Below are 20,398 nucleotides of genomic sequence, written 5' to 3' on the forward strand. Positions count from 1 at the left end.
AGTGTTCCAGGGCCCCGAAAAAGTCCGCCTTGATCCGCTTGAATTTTGAGCGGCATTGGTCTGCGGATCGAGGGTAACCCCTCGCGCCAAGCTGTCTGGCGACCCTGGAGAAGAGGCTTTTTGTGGGAAGGTGGCTGCTGCACATGATGCGAGCCGCCTTGCCACTCTCCAGAAGTAGGTCAAGGAGCGCCTCAACCTCCCGGTCTTTCCAGAAGCGCCCCTTGATCGCCGCCATTTTTGCTCTGGCTTTTGCGGGGCTGCGTAAATGCGCGGGAACGCGACTGAGCATGCCCGAAATTCAAACTGGTTTTTGCTAGGAGGCCTGCGATTGGACAGTTGAGAGCGGCCATTTTAGGGTTTGCAGAAGTACTGGCTCTCATTTTGCACCTTTTCGCACCGGCGAACATATAGTAGCACAGCCAACCGTGCACAATTCGACCACATCCTTTTATCCCAAAACTGCTTTTTGTCCGATAACGCCATACAGAAAACAAAGATATCGTGCAGGCACCGGATCGCCCTCTAGGCCTTGGGCGGGGGGGGGGGTTATTATGCGGAGATCGAATGCCGCCATCTCACGGGGAGCGGAAATGATCCGGCGCCATTTTGTGGATGATCGAAGTGGCGAAAATCAGGCGGCACACGGCCATCCCTGCATAACCCATACACACTCTTTTAAGGTTAACATTTGGTTGTCTCACATTACCGTTCGACCAACCCACACATCATGCAATCGACACTCTCCATCCTGCGATGGGGGGGGGGTAGAACACCCTTCGCCAATGCTGAAACTTTGTTCAGACATATAGCGGGGTCGAAACATGCCGCTGGCATTGACCACATTTTCGTATCTGCGCAAATGCGTCAGCCCAACAGCCCCACAATATACGGCCGCCCATCACTCCTCTGAACTCAAAAGTCGCAGGAGCCGCAAATATTCTCCCGCACGCTTAACAACACCAAACGAGACCGCTTACCCCCTGGTCTGTGCGAATAATACAATTGCGAGAGATGGATGAAATGCCCCCCCTTTTCCCGCTTCAGAAACAATCCCCGCAACGGGGTCCCCTTCAAACCCCAGAATGCCGCTGCCCACACACACTCAGTTGGTCACTGGTAATAACTGCGAGGCCACCATCATTTCATAAATCAAATCTTTATTGTCACCAAAGAGTCTGCATTGCAAAAGATACCGTTGCTGGTCACGCATTCCCGGGGCCCACAAGGAAAACCAGAGCATCACCGCCTGTCCCTTGCATACATGAATGCCGCCATCGCATCACGGACCTCCTTCCCCTCCTCCAACACTCCCCGGTCGTTCTCCCCGAACTCCAGACCATCGCCGGGCATTGTCAAAGGCGTGGGATCCCGCAATGAACCCAGCACGCCATGGCCTTTGGCCTCACACAAATTGTGCAGGATCACGCATGCAGTCACAATTGTCACCACGTTCTCCTCTCTGGCCCTCAGGCGATGCAGGAGACATTGCCAGCGTCCCTTCAGACGACCGAAACTGCATTCCACCTTATTCCTGGCCCGTGCCAGACACCGGTCAAAGTACTTCTGCTGTTGCGTGATTGCGAATTTCCCATAAGGTTTCATAAGCCATCGCCGCATTGGATACGCACCGTCAGTGATCATCAGTGGTGGCACAGATACACCGTTCACAGTCAGGGTCGGATTTCCAGGGACAAAAACGCCAGTGTCCATTGCCGCACAGATGGCCGAGTTGCGGAAGACAAAGGCATCGTGATTCTTGCCACTCCAGCCCACCTCCGCGTCCACAAAACGTCCGGTGTGGTCAACTGTCCCCTGGAGCAAGATGGAAGAGAAGTTCTTGCGATTTCCATATTGGTCCGGCCTCCCCCGGGGCTGACCGATGCGAATGTGAGTTCCATCTATCGCCCCGACACAGTGGGGGAACCCCAGCGCGGAATACCCGTCCATGATCTGAAACGCAAGGAAAAGAGGATCAGTCTAGACCCCGAGTCGGCCACGCACGACATGACCAAACCACACACACACAAAAAATCACTGCGGGCGTGGACTGGCCAATCATTGTTGCGATGGCTCGAAATTCTAAATATCGCTAGTGCGCAAATGCAGATATAAATAAAAAAAATTTCATTAGGGAACAGTCTACTTGGCAATGACACTCACCTTTCCGACCTCCTCCCCAAGGCAAACCAGCTTAGAGAGCAGCTCCTTCTCAATGGCGAAGCAGACCTCCAGCACAGCGTCCGAAACAGTCGATAACCCCAAACCGAAGTTGTCCCCCGCGACGCGGTAACATGCTCCAGTGGCAAGGCACCATACTGCCACGGCCACCCTCTTCTCCACGGAGACGGGCTCACGCATGTTGGTACTCTGCCGTTCCAAGGTTGGTCGAAGCACACCCACAAGCTCCATGAAGGTCCCCCTGCTCATTCTGAAGCACTGGATCCAATGTTGGTCGTCCCAAACACGCAACACTATGCGCTCCCACCAGTCCCAGCTGCGGGGATAGACCCAACAGTCCCGCGGTTCTCTAATGTGCGCAAGTGCATACCACCGCTGGTGAAGCCGATATCTTCGCAAAGCGGCCCTTCGAGCGGTTCTGGCCGGGTTGCCACAATGGAAAAGTAGTGTGGCAGCCCTTCTTCTCCGCATGATGTGCCACAGATGCACTTGGCACAGCGCCGTCGAGCTCTGGAGCAGGAGAATCACCAGCTGAGCCATCATGAGAAAAATTTCTCTCTCGGGCGCCATGTCAGCTTCTACTGCTCACGACGCACTAAGACAATGATAGAGAATCCAGAAGAGAATCGGCAACCAATACTCTTCCTAAGAACTTCGCGGGTCGAGTTGACCGGCCAATCGCCAGCCAGTTGACGTAGCGTGGTCGCAAAGCTGCGCAATTGCGCAGCTGCGCAAAATACGTAACAAAAAAAATTAAAAAAAAACACGGGCCAACGAGGGCCCCCGACGTCAACTGTGACGGGAAAAAAGCAACCAATGCCCGGCGACTGCAGTTGCCCGTGCGAGCAGCCGGGAGCGAGACTACATGGGACTACACGGAACACGATGGGACCAAACGCTGCAACGCGAAACGAAATGGATGGCCGGTAAGCGAATATAACCGCTAAAGAAACGCGATTTCTGCCCATCTGGAATCGGCCATTGTCTATAAATCTGCGGTACACCAGAATCATGTAAAAAAAACGATTCATAGACTTATTAAAGATAGTAGCTTCTAGGAGCTCCTAGCTCCTAGGAGCGTAGTAGAATCGTCCTCGAGATCTCGCCTTAGTGAAACACCTCTCACTGAATTTCTATTACAGTTATTTGATTTGGTAGTTGAAAAGATTTTTTTTTTAGCTTCTCCAATAAGTATTATTTACAGACAAGAGAAGTGGCTATGGGATGCGCCACTGCGCGCAGTGTGGTTAATCTCTATATGGCGAATCTGGAGGAAGCTACCATCTTTAGGTCATCTATAAATCTGCGGCACACCAGAATCATGTAAAAAAAAAGGATTCATAGACTTATTAAAGATAAGCGTCCAAGATGGAGGGAGGAGGAGGAGGAAAGAGATGTTGCCTGTAACAATGCCATGAAGAGAAGAAGTAAGAGGGAAGAAGTCAGGAGGAGGAAATCCTGAGAACAGCAATCTACACATCAAAGGATAGTCAGAGCAGTAAACAGTAAACAGAGTGCTTTGACCTCTCTATCTTTCTAACTCTTTGGTTTGTCCCCCTCTGAAATCTGAGGAAAGGGACAGCACTGAATCCTCCTCTTCCAACAGAATGAATGACCCTCTAGCCCAACAAGAGGCTATTTTTCACACTTGTTTCATGTGTCATCTTCTTCAGGGGCCACATACCCCATCCACCATGATTCTGTCACATTCAAAAACACGTATCTCTCAAGTACCAATCTCGGCACATCTCAGACTCTGTCTGTGTGCCCAAAGTTTTAAAGTTTTAAATATTTATCAGTATTTATATAAGCACATTGTCACTTTGCACACTAAAAATTATTTTTATCATCAGCATATTGTTATCAGCATATTGATTACATTTCAGTCCAAATGATCTCTCCCAGTGATTTTATGTCAATGTTAAATAGCATTTAAATTTAAGTAGGGGTTTCTTACAAGCTTCTTTGAGGAATGTTTTCCAAATTTGTTGACCCTACCATTCATCCAGATTGTCAGTAACCATGTTGGTCCCTGAGGAAGACTCCTAAACCTGCAGTGTAACCTCTTTTTGTTAGGACTAACCATACTGTCACAAAGGAGCAATCATGCCCTGAAACATCTTTTCCCCCTTTTCATTCCTTCTTTGTTTATACTTTGAATTCCACATGGTAAAAAGTTCTTGGAAATATGAAAGCTTACTACTCTGTGAACATTTCAGTTGGTCTGAATAAAAATGTGTTGTTAGTTTTTGATTTTAACATACACTTTACATAAGGGGCAATTTCCCACACAAATTATTTTAACTGTAGAGCAATAAGTTTAACTCTTTTACTGAAATAAGTGAGACTTAAATATGCTAACTCTAGACAGGATCATGCCCATAATTAATGCAACCCAGAGCCAGAAATGATAGTGCTGGACTAGGATATGAGACCCAAGTGCATATCTCCACACAGCCATGAAACTGGCTGAGTGACCTTGGGACAGTAACTCTCTCTCAGACTAACCTATCTCACAGGGTTGCTGTGAGGAAGTGAGAATTATGTATCCCACTCTGAATTCCTTGTGGAATGGATAGGATAAAAATATATTTGACAGATATGGAAATGAAGTTGCAAAAGAGAAGCCAATGAAAACTAGTTGAAAACTTTGAACACCATTGTTCAAAAGAACAATGCTCCTGTTATTTGCAGAATCTTCATTAACATCAGGAGAAAACACATATTTGGAGACTAAATACTACATTATTGAAACAAAAATAAATATGTAAACAAATAATAAAGCAACTTAAGTTAAAGAGTTTTATGTCCTTAATAACACTTCTGATTAGAAGTGGGCACGGTCCAGAAAATGGACCAAAATTTTGCATGTTCCGGCCCGGTTCATGGTTTGCGAACACACAGTTCATGGGACTCAACTTTTTCACGAATTTTGGTCTGTTTGGGACAGTCTGTTGGTCCATGGTCTGTGAGTCCAGACATCCTGGCGCTGATCTATCAATTCCCTAGGCAATGGAGAGGACGTTCGCAGACCTTTTGCAGACCTTAAAAACTTAATAGGCAGCTCTGCCTGCTGAGCAGAGAGCTCCCATTCTGCTCAGTGCAAGCAAGGAGGAAGAATCAATTCCCTAGGCAACAGAGGGGTGGACATTCTGCAGCCATGGCAATACCAATCTTAGCCCTCAAAACCTTGATAAGCAGCTCTGCCTGCCAACCAGAGAGCTCCCATTCTGCTCTATGGAGCAAGGAGGAAGAATTGATTCCCTAGGCAACAGAGGGGTGGACATTCTGCAGCCATGGCAACACCAATCTTAGCCCTCAAAACCTTGATAGGCAGCTCTGCTTGCCAGCAGAGAGCTCCCATTCTGCTCTATCCAGCAAGGAGGAAGAATTAATTCCCTAGGCAACAGAGGGGTGGATGTTCTACAGCCATGGCAACACCAATCTTATCTCTCAAAACCTTGATAAGCAGAGCTCCCATTCTGCACTATGCGAGGAAGAAGAAAGAATTAATTCTCTAGGCAATGGAGGAGTGGACGTAATGAAGCCATGGCAACACCAATCTTAGCCCTCAAAACCATGATAGGCAGCTCTGCCTGCCAACCAGAGAGCTCCTATTCTGCAAGGGCGGGATGGACGTTCTGTAGCCAATCTGAGCCCTCAAAACCTTGATAGGCAGCTCTGCCTGCCAACCAGAGAGCACCTATTTTTCTCTATGTAAGCAAGGAGTAAGAATTAATTCCCTAAACAGAGTTATTCTGATTAGGATTTCTCTGCAAATGTTGAGTATGAGCTTTACATTGATTTTAGCTGCAAGATTGCACTCCGTTATAAGTAAGCATATCCAGAGTTTACTAAAGGTGGATATCTTACGGATAGCACCAGACAAGCAATTTCTATTATAAATCATGCTAATTAAGAAAGGATCCAAGAGTTCTAATGATGATTGATGCAGTACAAGCTTCTGATAGAGTGGGATTTTTTGTTTTACACTTTGTACTCCTTTAATATACAGGGAAATTTTTTGAACATGGTGATAGCCTAACTTGATGATCCTGACGTACTGCCCTGATCCACTCTGCTCATGGCATTTCCTTCTTTTGTTTGATTTGGTAGTTTTATTGCTTGAATTTTCCATTTAATTATATTGTATTTTTAAATATGTTAAACTTATTGGGGGGATGTATGTTGAAAAACAATGCATTGTTTATAGGGATAAATTTGGCATTGATTGATTGATTCTAGCTGATATGTTGGTGGTATGGAGCAAAAATATTAAAAAATATTTATAACTGTCAGTCTATGGAAAACAGGATATGTTGGAGCTGACTCCCACCCCTTGCAGCAAGAAATCCAAGCTCTCTTGAGTCAAGGTTCTTAATGAGATATCATAGCTTCAGCATATATATGTACATAAGTTACACAGAGGCAATTAAAAGTGTCTGGCTGTACACAGGGCTCTTGTTGAGAATGACGTATGGAATGCTTGTTACAAAGTTTCAGTCCCTCTCTGTAAGCTCCCCCACCCTCAGTGCCCAACCAGCTGGGCATAGTCAGTGGGAGAGTAGGAAGTAACTGTCCCAAGGCCGCTGTGGTGAGCCATCTTAGATAAGAGTGCAGTCTTCCCAGGAGCTGGACAGCTTATGTGGAAAACTAGATACACACACAGAAAATGATTGCAAAACACACAAAGATGGAGGGACTGTGGGAAACAGGCCTGACAATAACTATATCCATATCTGTGGCTAAAACATGAACAGAGTTATTATTATGGTGATTACAGGGAGCGAGCAAATATCCTAATTAGTTGCTTGTCTGACAAGTAGTTTCTTCCCCTATTTGTTTTAAATAAAAGGACATATATTGCTGAGATTTAACATAACACATTAACTTACATACATCTTTCCAATGTTAGATTTCTTTTAAATCCGTGGGAAATGGTCTTTAGTGTCAGGGCCAGCGCTTCCATTGAGGCGGAGCCAGCCCCTGCCTTGGGCACTGAACTCTGAAGGAGGCACCGTGCCGGCCACCCAACGACTGGCGTTCCCTGCAGTGTGCACGCTCCTCTCCTCTCTTGATGCAAGACATTTCTTCTGGAGTGCAGAAGGGCAGCCCTGTCTTCCCACTCAGCCAGCGCATGAGGAGCTTTGAGTTCAGCCCCATCAGCAGGGACATTTCACTCTCTGCCCTTTCCCCCCTCCTCTGCGCGCTCTCTCTCTCAATTTAAGCCTTGGGCAAAGCTTCCCCGAGCAAGAGATTCTCTAGCTGATAGCGATGCAGTGGGCGAATCGTGGGAATTGTAAGGCGGGACGCGAGACAGGAAGTAGAGGAGAGGAGGTAGAGAGAGCACGGCGAGGGAGGTCAGGAAGACCCGGAAGACCCGGAAGAAAAATAAAGTTGGAAGAGGAAGTGAAGTACCCACCATTGGAAGTAAGGGAAAGGAACCGGAAGCAAAGGATTCACCATTGAAAGTAAGGGAAGACCATTGATGTGACAGTATTACCATAGAGAAAGATCGCCTGACATTTTATATCATAGAGAAACATCGCCCGACATTTTAAGGGTAAGGGAAGCCTCAATCGCCATTTTAACTGAGGGCAAACATTTAAAAATTTTGATATATAAAAATACAGACTTGAATTAAAAAGAAGACGGAGTTAAGAAAGATCTGATTCGTGGGGACCCAAGGCAAGTCCGATGGCCTCCAAAAAAGAAAAGGACTGGCAGGTTGCCATTGAGAATTTGGATAAGAAAATAACAGAGGGAAATAAAGAGATTCGGGAGATGATACAACAATTACAGCAAAACTTAATGACGGAAATGAAAGAAGCGATTAAGTCTGAGATTACGGAAGTTAAAAAAGAGATGGAAGCAATAAAAACAGATTTACAGAATACCCAACAAAAGGTGCAAGAAACACAACAGATGGTGCAGGATGGGGAGGAAAAAACAGAGGCTATACAGACAGATACTGTGGCTATGGGCGAAAGAATGGTGATGATGGAATGCAAAGCAATGGATAGACAAATTTGTATGAGGTCGGTCCCGGAAAAACTGGATGGATCTGCTCTTAAACAAGTAGCTGAAATATTGGCAAAATTTTGGGGACAAACAGAGGAGGAAATGATGACCCATTTGGATATCGTGTATAGAGTCAATTCAAAATATGCCGAACAAAAGAACCTACCAAGAGATATTATTGTCCAATTGACCACAAGGAGAATGAAGGAGGAAATTATTAGAAGACATTTTGAAACTCCGCTGGAAATAGCCGGGACTCGGATTCGAATCATGAAAGAAGTACCACGTAAAGTGCTCCAGGATCGGAAAAAGTATAGAGATTTGACACAGAAGCTGAGGGCAGCTGAAATTAGATGTAGATGGGAGCTGCCAGAAGGAGTGACTTTTGAATTCCTATCAGGGAGACAAGTGATTAAATCGAAATATGCAATGGATGTATTTCTGATGGAGAAGGGAAAAGACTTTCCTAGCTCATCCAGATTATAATTATGGAGTACAAATTAATTTCATGGAATGTTAATGGACTCAATTCACCCTCTAAACGAAAAGCTGTGTTACATTGGTTATCTAAACAAAGAAGTAATTTGATTTGTCTACAAGAGACTCATATCAGGGATCAAGATGTTAAATATTTAATTAACAAAAAGCAATTTGTTTCGGCAACAAAGCAAAAAAAGAGGGGAATTGTTATATATATAAAAGAAGAATTGCAACCTAAATTAATAGTGTCTGATAAAAATGGAAGATACCTGGCTGTGGAATTTTCATGTAATGCAAAAAAAACTTTGGTACTTGGACTATATGCACCAAATGGCTCTAAGGATATATTCTTTAAAGATTTATGAGAACAAATGGAGCAATGGACTTATGATCAGGTAATTATAGCTGGAGACTTTAATGGAGTGTTAGATTTGCAATTGGATAAAAGTTCATCAACAAGTAAAGCAAGGACGGGGAAATTACCAAAGTCCTTTTCTGAAATTCAGGAACAAGAAAACTTAGAAGATGTTTGGAGAAAATATAATCCTAAAGCGAAGCAGTATATGTTTTTTTCAACTAGTCACCAATCTTTTTCCAGAATAGATATGATCTGGGCGTCTAAAGAACTGGTAGTGTTTACAAAAGAGACTAATATATTACCGAAAGTTAGCTCGGATCATAATCCTGTGATGTGGAGATTTGGAATGAGACATAAGAAACGGAGATGGAGAATTAATGAGGATCTTTTGAGTGACCCAGAATGTGTTGAGGTGCTTAGAAAAGAAATGAAGTTCTTTATTCAGGGTAATGTGGATAAAGGGGTGTTAATGCATATGGTCTGGGACACTTATAAAGCTGTAATTAGAGGTGTGTTGATGGACTTAAATGGTAGAGAGAAGAGGAAAAAATAAGTGAAATTAAAAGAGATCCAGGAAAAAATTATTCAAGTAGAACAACAACTGAAAAAGAGGCCAGGTAAAAAGAAATTGTTGTATGAAATAAAATTACTGCAAGAACAAATTAGGGCTATGGAAAATAAAGAAGTGGAGTGGGAGCTGAAGAAAATGAAGCAAAAATCATTTGAAGGAGCTAATAAACCAGGGAGATATTTGGCGTGGCAATTAAAGAAAAAGAGAGAGAAAAGGACAATAAGCAGAATTATAGAAGAGGGGAAGGAATCATATGATCAAGGGTTGATTGAGAGAGCATTCTATAAATACTATGCCAAGCTATACCAGAAAAAAATAGTGGATTATGAAAAGATAAGAGACTACTTTGATATGATTGATTTACCAAAGGTGCCGGAGAAGCTGAAAGAGAAGCTTAGTGCTGAGATAACAATAATGGAAGTGTTACAAGCAATACAAGCTACTACAGTTGGCAAAGCTCCGGGACCAGATGGAATTACAGCAAAAGGAGGAGGATTTGAAACAAATGATGCAAAAAGTAATGAATGAGATATTGGAAGGGGTTGAGATGCCAGATACATGAAATGAGGCTAATATTGCATTGATACCAAAGGAGACATTAGACTTAAGTAACGTTAAGAATTACAGACCAATATCTCTAACTAATAATGACTATAAAATATTTGCAAAGATATTAGCGGAAAGACTTAAGGCTTGGTTAGTGGAATTCATAGATGAAGACCAAGCTGGCTTTTTACCGGAAAGGCAAATAAAAAATAACCTACGAGTGTTACTGAATACCATTGAGTATTATGATAAAAATCCAGGGAAGCAGGTTGGCTTTTTCTTTGTGGATGCGGAGAAAGCGTTTGACAATTTGAACAGGGATTTTATGTTTGTAACAATGGAGAAGATGCAGATGGGAGAGAAGTTTATACAAGCAATAAAGGCAATATATAAAAAACAATCTGCAAATATAGTTGTCAACTCAGATGTGGTGTGTGGGTAAAAATGTCTAATGTAAATAGCATGCATATTTAGTCCAAATGTTTCTTGGGAAGGGGATTATCAATTGAACTAGATCCAGTTTATGACAAGTGGTGCTTGGAAGTGGTGGAAGTTGTAATTAATGCTTTAATTTAAAAACAAAACTAATGACTAATAAGGTTGGCATGAAATAGTTGTCACAGCAAAACAAACAAAAGTCCTCGGATGAGAGCTAGTAAAGTTTGAGAGTTACAGTGAGAGTGCCAGACACAATCCCAGTCTGCCACAGAAGGTGCTTGGTGACCTTGGGCCAGCCACGCATGTTCTCAGCCTGTGGATGCCAAATGACAGAGATCAGTTCTCTGGGAGAAAATAGCAGCTTTGGAGGGTGGACTATCTGGAATTATACCCCACTGAGATCCCTCACCTTCCTAATCCTCACCCTCCCTAGTCTCCATCCCCCCAGATCTCCAGGAATTTCCCAACCTGGAGTTGGCAACCCTATGACTTACCCTAACCTACATTACAGTGTTGTGAGGATAGTGGAAAGGAGATTGATGTAAGCTGCTTATGTTCCACGCTGGGGAGAAAGACGGGGTATTAATGAAATAAATAATGTAGATCAAAGAGGGTAGTATAAAATTTGCTACAATATTTGCAGCATACTATCTGGAACCAAAAGTTTATCTCTACCTGATCGGCGAAAGTAATAGAGGCTTATCCCATGGCATCTCTCTGGGTTTTAATGCCAGCTCACCTGAAAGTTTTCATAATTATGGAGGTTATCCAAGCGCTCTGATTTCAATGACAGGCAGCTGCGGGGGGCGTCGGGGGGAGTGGCGCAGCCGCGACCCCCGGGGGCCTGGCTGTCTTTGTCTTCGTCTTCGTCTTCGGGTGGGGGTGGGGGTGGGGGTGGGGGTGGGGGTGGGGGTAGCAGAACCCTGATCTGCTATTTGGATTACCATTTTTATCTATTATCTTATGCAGAAATCTAAGATCTTTTCATATGATAACATAGATAATACCAAACCAATCATAATTTAATTCTTTTTTACTATTTCCAATCATGTGACATTCTACCTAGCCAAAAGTACCACTATGCCCAGCTGCAAGATAAGAGATATGGATAGTAAAAATGACAGGAAAAGTTACATGACTAGATCATCCTTGGTCTCTGCTAACAATTACAGAACATTTATCTGATACTGTTCACTATTTTTAATTGGCTGTCAAAGATAAAGAAGCACCAGTTATACACCATACTAGAAAAAGAACTACAGTGAAGTTCATACAGCATTATTTAGAATGCATATGTTTCACTAAGTATGTGTTCTAAACCATAATCAGCAGTCTACTGGTTTGAATCCCACTACTGACATGAGCTCAGTAGGTGGCCTTGGGTCAGCCACTCCTCTCAGCCCCAGCTCCATTGTGGGGATAAGAATAACACTAACTTGTTCACTGCTCTGGGTGAGGCACTAATATGTGTAGAAGAGCGGTATATAAGCACGGTTATTATTATTATTTATATTTCCATGACACCATCCCTTGACCTGTAAAATTAAGTATTTTGATAAATATGGAAGTGATACAAAATATAAATGCATTGCATAATGTGTGAGTGTACATATACAAACTTTAAAAATTGTATTGGATAATACCGCAAAGCATGATTACTGAGAAAGCTGCTTTCACTGCTTTCAGTGTGGAGAGCTGCTTGTAGATCAAAACAACCTGACGAGCTGTCTTCATGTAGAGTGCACTTGATTCTCTTGGCTTTCAATTCTGCTTTCGTTCAGCATGGGTAAATCAATGTGTCAGCAGTAAACATTTGTATCACTCCTCTCTGAATGACCTTTTAAATTTTACTGCCTATCGTGTCAAAGCAATTAAAATTAACAATACAGTTACTAAGCTGCTAACATCAATTAATGGCTCTTAGGCTTTATCTATTGATCTAGTGACATCTTCAAAACCCACTGGTAACAGACTATACATACTTCTCTTCTATCCACAATATATACACAAGGATTGATTACATATTCTTATCTTCTAAATTACATATTTAAATGACATATTCTTATCTCCTAAATTAATTAGTCAAACTCTTTACATCAAGGATTGGTGACAAGTTGTTGGACAGACTATGCTTGGACAGAATGTACACTGAGAATAAATGACATCAAACAAATTGGAAACTAAATAAATCACTTTTATTTAACAAATAAATTTCTTCTGAAGTCTCTTTAGAAATTAAACAATAGAAACAAATAAACTATGTGGCATTCCTCAAATCCACGTGTAGGATGCTATGGAAGTGGTACTTAGAGGGAAATTAATCTCCATTGCCTCCTGTCATGAAGAGCAAAAAAGAAAACTTTAGAAATGAAATGATATCTAGAATAAGAAAACTAGAAGATGAACACAAAAAAGGCCACCCAATCTATAAACTTGCTTGCATGAAAATTAGAGGAAAAAACCTCCTCACATTCTATACAAGCTATTAAAGGCACCCAGGAAAAACTCAAACTAATTCTGTAAAATTAGCCGATGTATTTGCTGAATACTCCCAAACCATTTGTACATCAGACAATCCTGACACTAATCATATTTTAAATTATTTATCATCACAGGAAATTATTTGGAAAAAAACCTCACAAGAACATAAACAATATCTGGACCAACCAATCACAACAGAAGATGTTACAGTCACTATCAAATCCTTGAAAAAAATAATAAAGCTTCAGACAGGGATGGATTCCCTGCCAAATTTTTACAAAAAAATACATTCACCTACTTTCAACTCCACTAACTGCCACATGCAACTCTGTTATGATAGGAGGTAACATCCCTCTATCTTGGTCAGAGGCTGAAATAGTAGTTACTCCAAAAAAGTTCAACGATATTGCAAATACTAAATCTTCTCAACCAATACCCTTACTGAATCAAGACCAAAAGATCTTTACAAGCATATTTGCCAAAAGATTTTCTAAATTTAAATAACCAACTACATTCACCTTGACCAGACTGGCTTTATGCCAATAAGGAATCTTTTTGACAATACACGTAACACTTTAACTATAATTAATTTCTGTAAAGCATACAAAACCCCTGCATTACTTCTGGCCTTTGATATAGAGAAGGCATTTGATTAAGTGGAAATACCATATCTAAAACTTTTACTTCAAAAAATGGGTTTTGGTGACCAGTTCTAAAATGCCATTAATGCTCTTTATCTTTCTCAAAAAGCTACAGTTAGGACTAACAATGTATATTCGATAGATATCCATATAGCAAGGGGAACTAGACAAGGCTGTCCCCTTTCCCCATTTCTGTTTGCCATAACTATAGACAGGGCCAGTGCTACCATTAGACCAACTAGGCAGCCGCCTTGGGCACAGACCTCAAGAGGGGCATAGTTTTATACAGATTACTTTCTTGAAAAAAATGCAACTAAGAAAACCTATTGAGCACCCCCTAAATGGTCCTGTCCACAGACATCAAGCAGCTCAAAAGCTCACCGTAACATTTATTTATTTATTTATTTATTTGATTTATACCCTGCCCTCCCCACAGATGGGCTAAGGGTGGCTAACAACATTAAAAATTACATTAAAATCAAAGAAACATACAATCAATAATATTTCTTAAAAAATGATTAAAATACTCCAGGAGCAGGCTATTTAAACAAATATTGGGAGTCCGTATACAGGCATGGCAGATGGCTGAGGGCAGCTCTGGAAGAAATGGTGGTCTTAGATGGAAGAAGAAGGACACTCGCTGGCACTCAGCCAAAGGCCCAGCAGAACATCTCCATTTTACAAGCCCTGCAAAACTGTAACAGGTCCCACAGGGCCCAGATCTCCAGTGGGGAGAGCATTCCACCAGGCCAGGGCCAGGGCAGAAAAAGCCCTCGCCCTGGTTGAGGCCAGATGGATGTCCTTTGGGCCAGGGACCACCAGGAGTTGCTTGTCTGCAGAGCGCAACACCCTGCAGGGGACATAATGGAAGAGGCGGTCCTGCAGGTATGGAGGTCCCAGTCCATGAAGGGCTTTAAATACCAAGGTTAACACCTTGAACCGGATCTGGAACTCCACTGGAAGCCAGTGCAGCTGGCACAGCACATGATGAATGTGCGCTTGGATGGGCATTCCGGTAAGGATGCGTGCCGCTGCATTCTGGACCAGCTGTAACTTCAGGCCCAAGGGCAGTCCAGGATAGAGTGAGTTGTAGTAGTCTAGCCTGGAGGTGACCGTTGCATGGATTACTGTGGCCAGGTCCTGGGGTGAAAGATAGGGCGCCAGTTGCCTGCCCTGTCGAAGATGAAAAAAGGCAACAGTCGTTACCTGGGCCTCCATTGAAAGTGTGGCATCCAAGGTCACACCCAGACTCCTCACCATCACTGAAGGTTTCAATTGTACCCCATCGAGGGCTGGGAGCCGGTTCCCAGCTCGATTGCCCCATGATCCAGACACAGAACCTCTGTCTTCAGGGGATTCAATTTCAGGTGACTCTGATGTAACCATTGTTGAATAGTGTATATTCAGCGTGACTGCACCAGCTTTAGGAGGATCCACAAAGAGTCCACACCTTGTTTGTTTAGTAAAGGTGTATAATACAATTTATTTGTAGGTGGATAAAGAGCAATATATACAGGTTACAGTCCAGAGAGACAAAGTGCTTCGCCTACACCTGGACTTGCAAGAAGCCCCAACCATACTGTACATAGTAGCTATTTATACATGTAGACACCCAATCAGATGCATGCATGAGTTTAGCTGAGTCATTCACTTCATAGTCTCCTGACTCTTGACTTAACCATCTGACTCTTTGTCACCTGATCTGTCTACCTGTCATATTGATCGTTCTGATCTAAAGCCTCTGCACACTGGCTTTTGACACTTAGATATCAACACTCCTCCAAGCCAGTATGAGAGCAGTTTAAGGCATCACGTAATCGTTCGAATGGTACAGCATACAGACTTTTAGTAAACATGTCTGCTATATTGTCACCAGATGTACATCTTAACATTCTTATGAATCCTTGTTCTACAGCACATCTTACGTTTAAATACCTGATTAAGATGTGTTTACTTCGTGTTTTAATTCCACCATCTTGGGCTAACTGTTGTGCTGCTGTATTATCCCCATAAACAGCAATAGGTACTGCACAATGCATTTTCATGTCAGACATGAGCTGTTGTATTACTTCCAGCTCTAAAATACCTTGGCTCATGGCTGCAAACTCGGCTTCACAAGAAGAATGTGCTAACAAAGACTGTTTTAATGTCTTATGTGCAATGAGAGCACCTCCTACAAATATGGCTAGTCCTGTAGTGGATTTACCGTCAGGGCGATCTGCCCAACTAGCATCACAAAACAGTGATCTGCATAGGTTCAGTGGCTTTCAGAACCAAAGAGAAGTTGAGAGTAGCCTTAAGATATTTTAATACGCGTTTTGCTGCTATCCAATCCCTATGGAAAGGCTTAGCACACCTTTGGCATAGCATGTTTACTGCTTGTGTTATATCTGGACGGCCCCAACATGAGAGATACAAAAGACTGCCCACCAATGACTGATATCTCTGTACATCTTCCAAGGGAAAATCATCTGGCTCCCTGATATACCCTGTAGTCATAGGAGTGGACACACCATGTGCTTCAGTTAATCCATACTCTGTGAGCAACTTTGTAATTTTATCTCTCTGATTCAGTTGGAAAAATCCGTCCTGGGTTTTTGACACTCGCACTCCCAAATAGTTGGAGATAGGACCCAAATGTTTCACCTTGCAAATATCTTTAGCTATTTGTTTAAACCAACATAATTGTTCTTCTGTCTCATATATACACAATATATCATCTACAAAAATAAGGAGTTGGACTTCTGAACCTCCTACTATTTTTGTAAAAATACAGGCATCACCTTTGCTGCTTTTAGTGATTGTGACAGGTATTGAAACCAAGCTCGTGCTGATTGACGTAACCCATACAAAGCTCGGTTTAGTTTGAGCACCATATGTTTATTTGACACCTCAAACCCTGGTATTTGCTCCATGTATAAACATTCCTGTATAGGAGCATGGAGGTAGGCCGTACAGACATCAAAATGATCTATGTTTTTGTGTTGAGCCCCTGCCTTACATAAGGCTAACTTTACTGTTTCAGGCCTAACCGTAGGAGAAAATACCTGATCATAGTCTTGGAATTGTACCTGAGAGAAACCACGGGCTACCAAGCGAGCTTTCCTCTGCACATTACCTAACCGTAGGAGAAAATACCTGATCATAGTCTTGGAATTGTACCTGAGAGAAACCACGGGCTACCAAGCGAGCTTTCCTCTGCACATTACCTGAGGGAAGTCGTTTCACCTTATACAGCCACCTACAGCCAATGATATTTGTGTCTTTTGGCTTAGGTACAACTGTAAACACTTCATGGTCGGTTAGAGACTGATATTCGGCCTTCATGGCCTCGAGCCAAGCTTTTTTCTCTTCCCCCTCATAAGTGAGAAGTTCTGAATAATTAGCTGGCTCTTTAGCCAGTACACAGTTTGCTGCAGCTTCAAAACCATACCTTTGAGGTGGGACACCTTTATTAGGACGACTGGACACACGTATAGGAGGACTAGACCTCTGTGTGTCCTGTGTTACCTGCCTGGCTGGAGAACTAATCTCCTGCTTCACGCTCACGTCCCCCTCAGGACTTGTTTCAGGCAATTCATCGGTAACTGGCAATGCAATCTGGCTTTCACTCTCATACCCGTGAAGCCTTTTCCAACTTCCATGTTCACATACACTGGCGGAGCAGCTATAAGATATCTTTTTGTTTTCATTGGTAAACCTGTAGGCCTTCATGCCACTCTGGTATCCAACGAATATCAGCTTAGAGGCTTTTGGGCCCCCTTTTCTGCGCTGTTTTAAAGGGATATGCACCCAAGAAGTCATGCCAAACACCCTTAGTAACTTTAGATTAGGATCCCTGTTGAAAAGTAACCTAAAAGGTATTTCATTCACAGCATGGGACCACAGACGATTTACCACATAACAGGCACATATAATTGCCTCAGCCCAGTAAGTTTTTGGCAAACCAGCATCAGCTAACAGCAGCCATTTTTTCTTGTATAATGGCACCATGCCTTTCTGCCAGACCATTTTCTTGCGGCACACTTGTATTTGCTACCCTGTGCAAGACACCATTTTGATCACACCAGTGAGAGAACTTTACAGACATGAATTCCCCCCCTTGGTCAGACTGGATGGCCTTTATGTCCAGCCCCAACTGTTTTTGTACCCTTTTTGCCCAAACCTTAAACAAATCAAAAGTTTGAGACTTGTGTTTCATAACATAAAGCCATGAGTACCGGCTAAAATCGCCTGTTAGGACCAGGGCATAACAATTCTAAGAATGGCTTTTGGGGAATGGACCAATCAGATCCATGTGAATTAATTCAAGTGGCTTTGTAGACACTCGGCCACTTTTCTTAGCTACAGGGAATGCCTTTGTTTTGACTGCTTTACAAACAGTGCAGTCTAGGAACTCTGAGCAGCTTGACACCTTTTCTCCCTTCAGGAGTGTTAGAGTTTTGTTTATAACCCCAAAGCTAGCGTGCCCTAAACGCCTGTGCAATAAATGCACACAATTGTCATGGCTACACTTGTTAGTAACCGTGTCAGCCTTTGCCTGTCGATTTTCTACAATATAAACATTGTTTTTCAGCTCCCCATTTACTAGAACCTTGCCAGCCCTGCTAATAGAACATTTGTCCCCTATAAACCGGACCTCAAATCCCTTTTGGGTCAACCTACTTACTGATAACAGATTATGGTCCAAAGAGGGAACACAATACACAGGTGCAAAGTCCTCCTCCAGAGCTGTAAACCGCAAAGTTCCCATAGCACTCACTGAAGATTCTCTCCCATCTGCCAACAACACGGACTGCAGGTTGCTTTGTTGTAAATTATACAGCACCTCTTCCGATCGGGAGAAAGACTCGGTTGCGCCACTATCCAAAAGTCATTGGGAACACGTATTTGCAGTAGATGCAGTGACCAGCCTCGCATGTTCATCCGGAATTCGAGGCTCCTGTACACATCCTTGCTTCTGCTTCTGTTGTTTTCTTCTCCTGTCCGGGCAAAAGCGACGAAGGTGAGAAGTGGAGCCGCAACTGTAACATCTTCTCACGGCTGCTGCTGACAACTGGGTGATCTCTCGCTGTTTGCTAGCAACTCCTCCGCCGTCAGTGGCAGAAACCCCTCGATGGGCCCCTCCGTCTGCTCGTTGCTCCGTCCTTGAATGCCAGCCTCCATATGTTGAAACACGAGCCTCTTCCTCAAGAAGACGAGACGCAACATAGGAATAAGTGAGTTTATCTGGCTCCAGGCTCTCAAGGCTTGCAATAAGAGGAAAATATACATCAGGCACACTTGATAACAGAATGTATGCCTTATCAGAGTCTTCCGTGGGCTTTCCACGAGCAGCTAGTTGCTGGAAACATTCCGTCAGACTGTTTATATGCTTCTGCATGCTCTCCCCCGGCTTGAGAGCAAGTCTGTAGAGGCGACGTGTCAGCATGATTAATGACCCTGCAGATGTTCTGGCATGGATCAGCTTCAAATCTTCCCAGGCCTTTGAACTGGTAGCTGAGTCCCTGATGTGAAGCAATTGGTTATCCCCCACAGCCAGCACGATATGAGCTAAAGCACGCTCATCTGCACTCTTTTCAGCATCATTGGGGTCTGCTGGGGGATTGCTGACACTTTTCCACAGCCCCTCTCTCTTTAGAAAATGCTCCATACGTAACGACCAAGAGGAGTAGTTTGCGGAGGTCAGCTTCTCCACCAACACGACCGTACTCTGTGCCATACTTGCTTCTGCACCGGTCTGAGGGAGCTCGTTTGCCTCCTCCTCCTCCTGGTCTCTGACACTTTCCACCGCCAATTATTCCTCCTCCGAGGGACCGCGGCCGTCAGGTGCCAACATCCACCACAGACTCTGCTGCGTCTCTACTTCAGTAGAGCCTCCTCAGCTTGGCGCAGTCTATCTGGGCCCATAACCCTGTTGAATAGTGTGTATTCAGCGTGACTGCACCAGCTTTAGGAGGATCCACAAAGAGTCCACTCCTTGTTTGTTTAGTAAAGGTGTATAATACAATTTATTTATAGGTGGATAAAGAGCAATATATACAGGTTACAGTCCAGAGAGACAAAGTGCTTCACCCACACCTGGACTTGCAAGAAGCCCCAACCATACTGTACATAGTAGCTATTTATACATATAGACACCCAATCAGATGCATGCATGAGTTTAGCTGAGTCATTCACTTCATGGTCTCCTGACTCTTGACTTAACCATCTGACTCTTTGTCACCTGATGTGTCTACCTGTCATACTGATCGTTCTGCTCTAAAGCCTCTGCACACTGGCTTTTGACACTTAGATATCAACAACCATACCGTCACAGCCTCAAGACCCTTGACCAAGGAATCCAAAGCAAGATCGGACTGGCCATCTGTAATGATTCCAAGTAAATGTGTGCATGTATCTTTAAATGCTTGATGAGATAGGTGAAGAGTGGGGGGTGAAGGAGATGGATGAGTGAGTGATATGATTGGTTGAGGACTGAGAGGGTGGGCGGACTAAATGCAGTTTGAGACTGAGAGTAGAGAGAAAATTTTTAGTCAGAAGAAAGCAGGCTAGCTGTGTGCTGCCTGAATATGTTGAAGTGCTTATGAGAGAAATATAACCTGTGTGGAACCTGAACTGAGCATGTTTGTGAAAGGACACTCAGTCAGGGAAAGAGAGGCCAGCTGTGTGAATGAGAGTCAA

This window comes from Eublepharis macularius, chromosome 2 (genome assembly GCF_028583425.1).
Source record: "Eublepharis macularius isolate TG4126 chromosome 2, MPM_Emac_v1.0, whole genome shotgun sequence".
NCBI classification, from domain to species: Eukaryota; Metazoa; Chordata; class Lepidosauria; order Squamata; family Eublepharidae; genus Eublepharis; species Eublepharis macularius.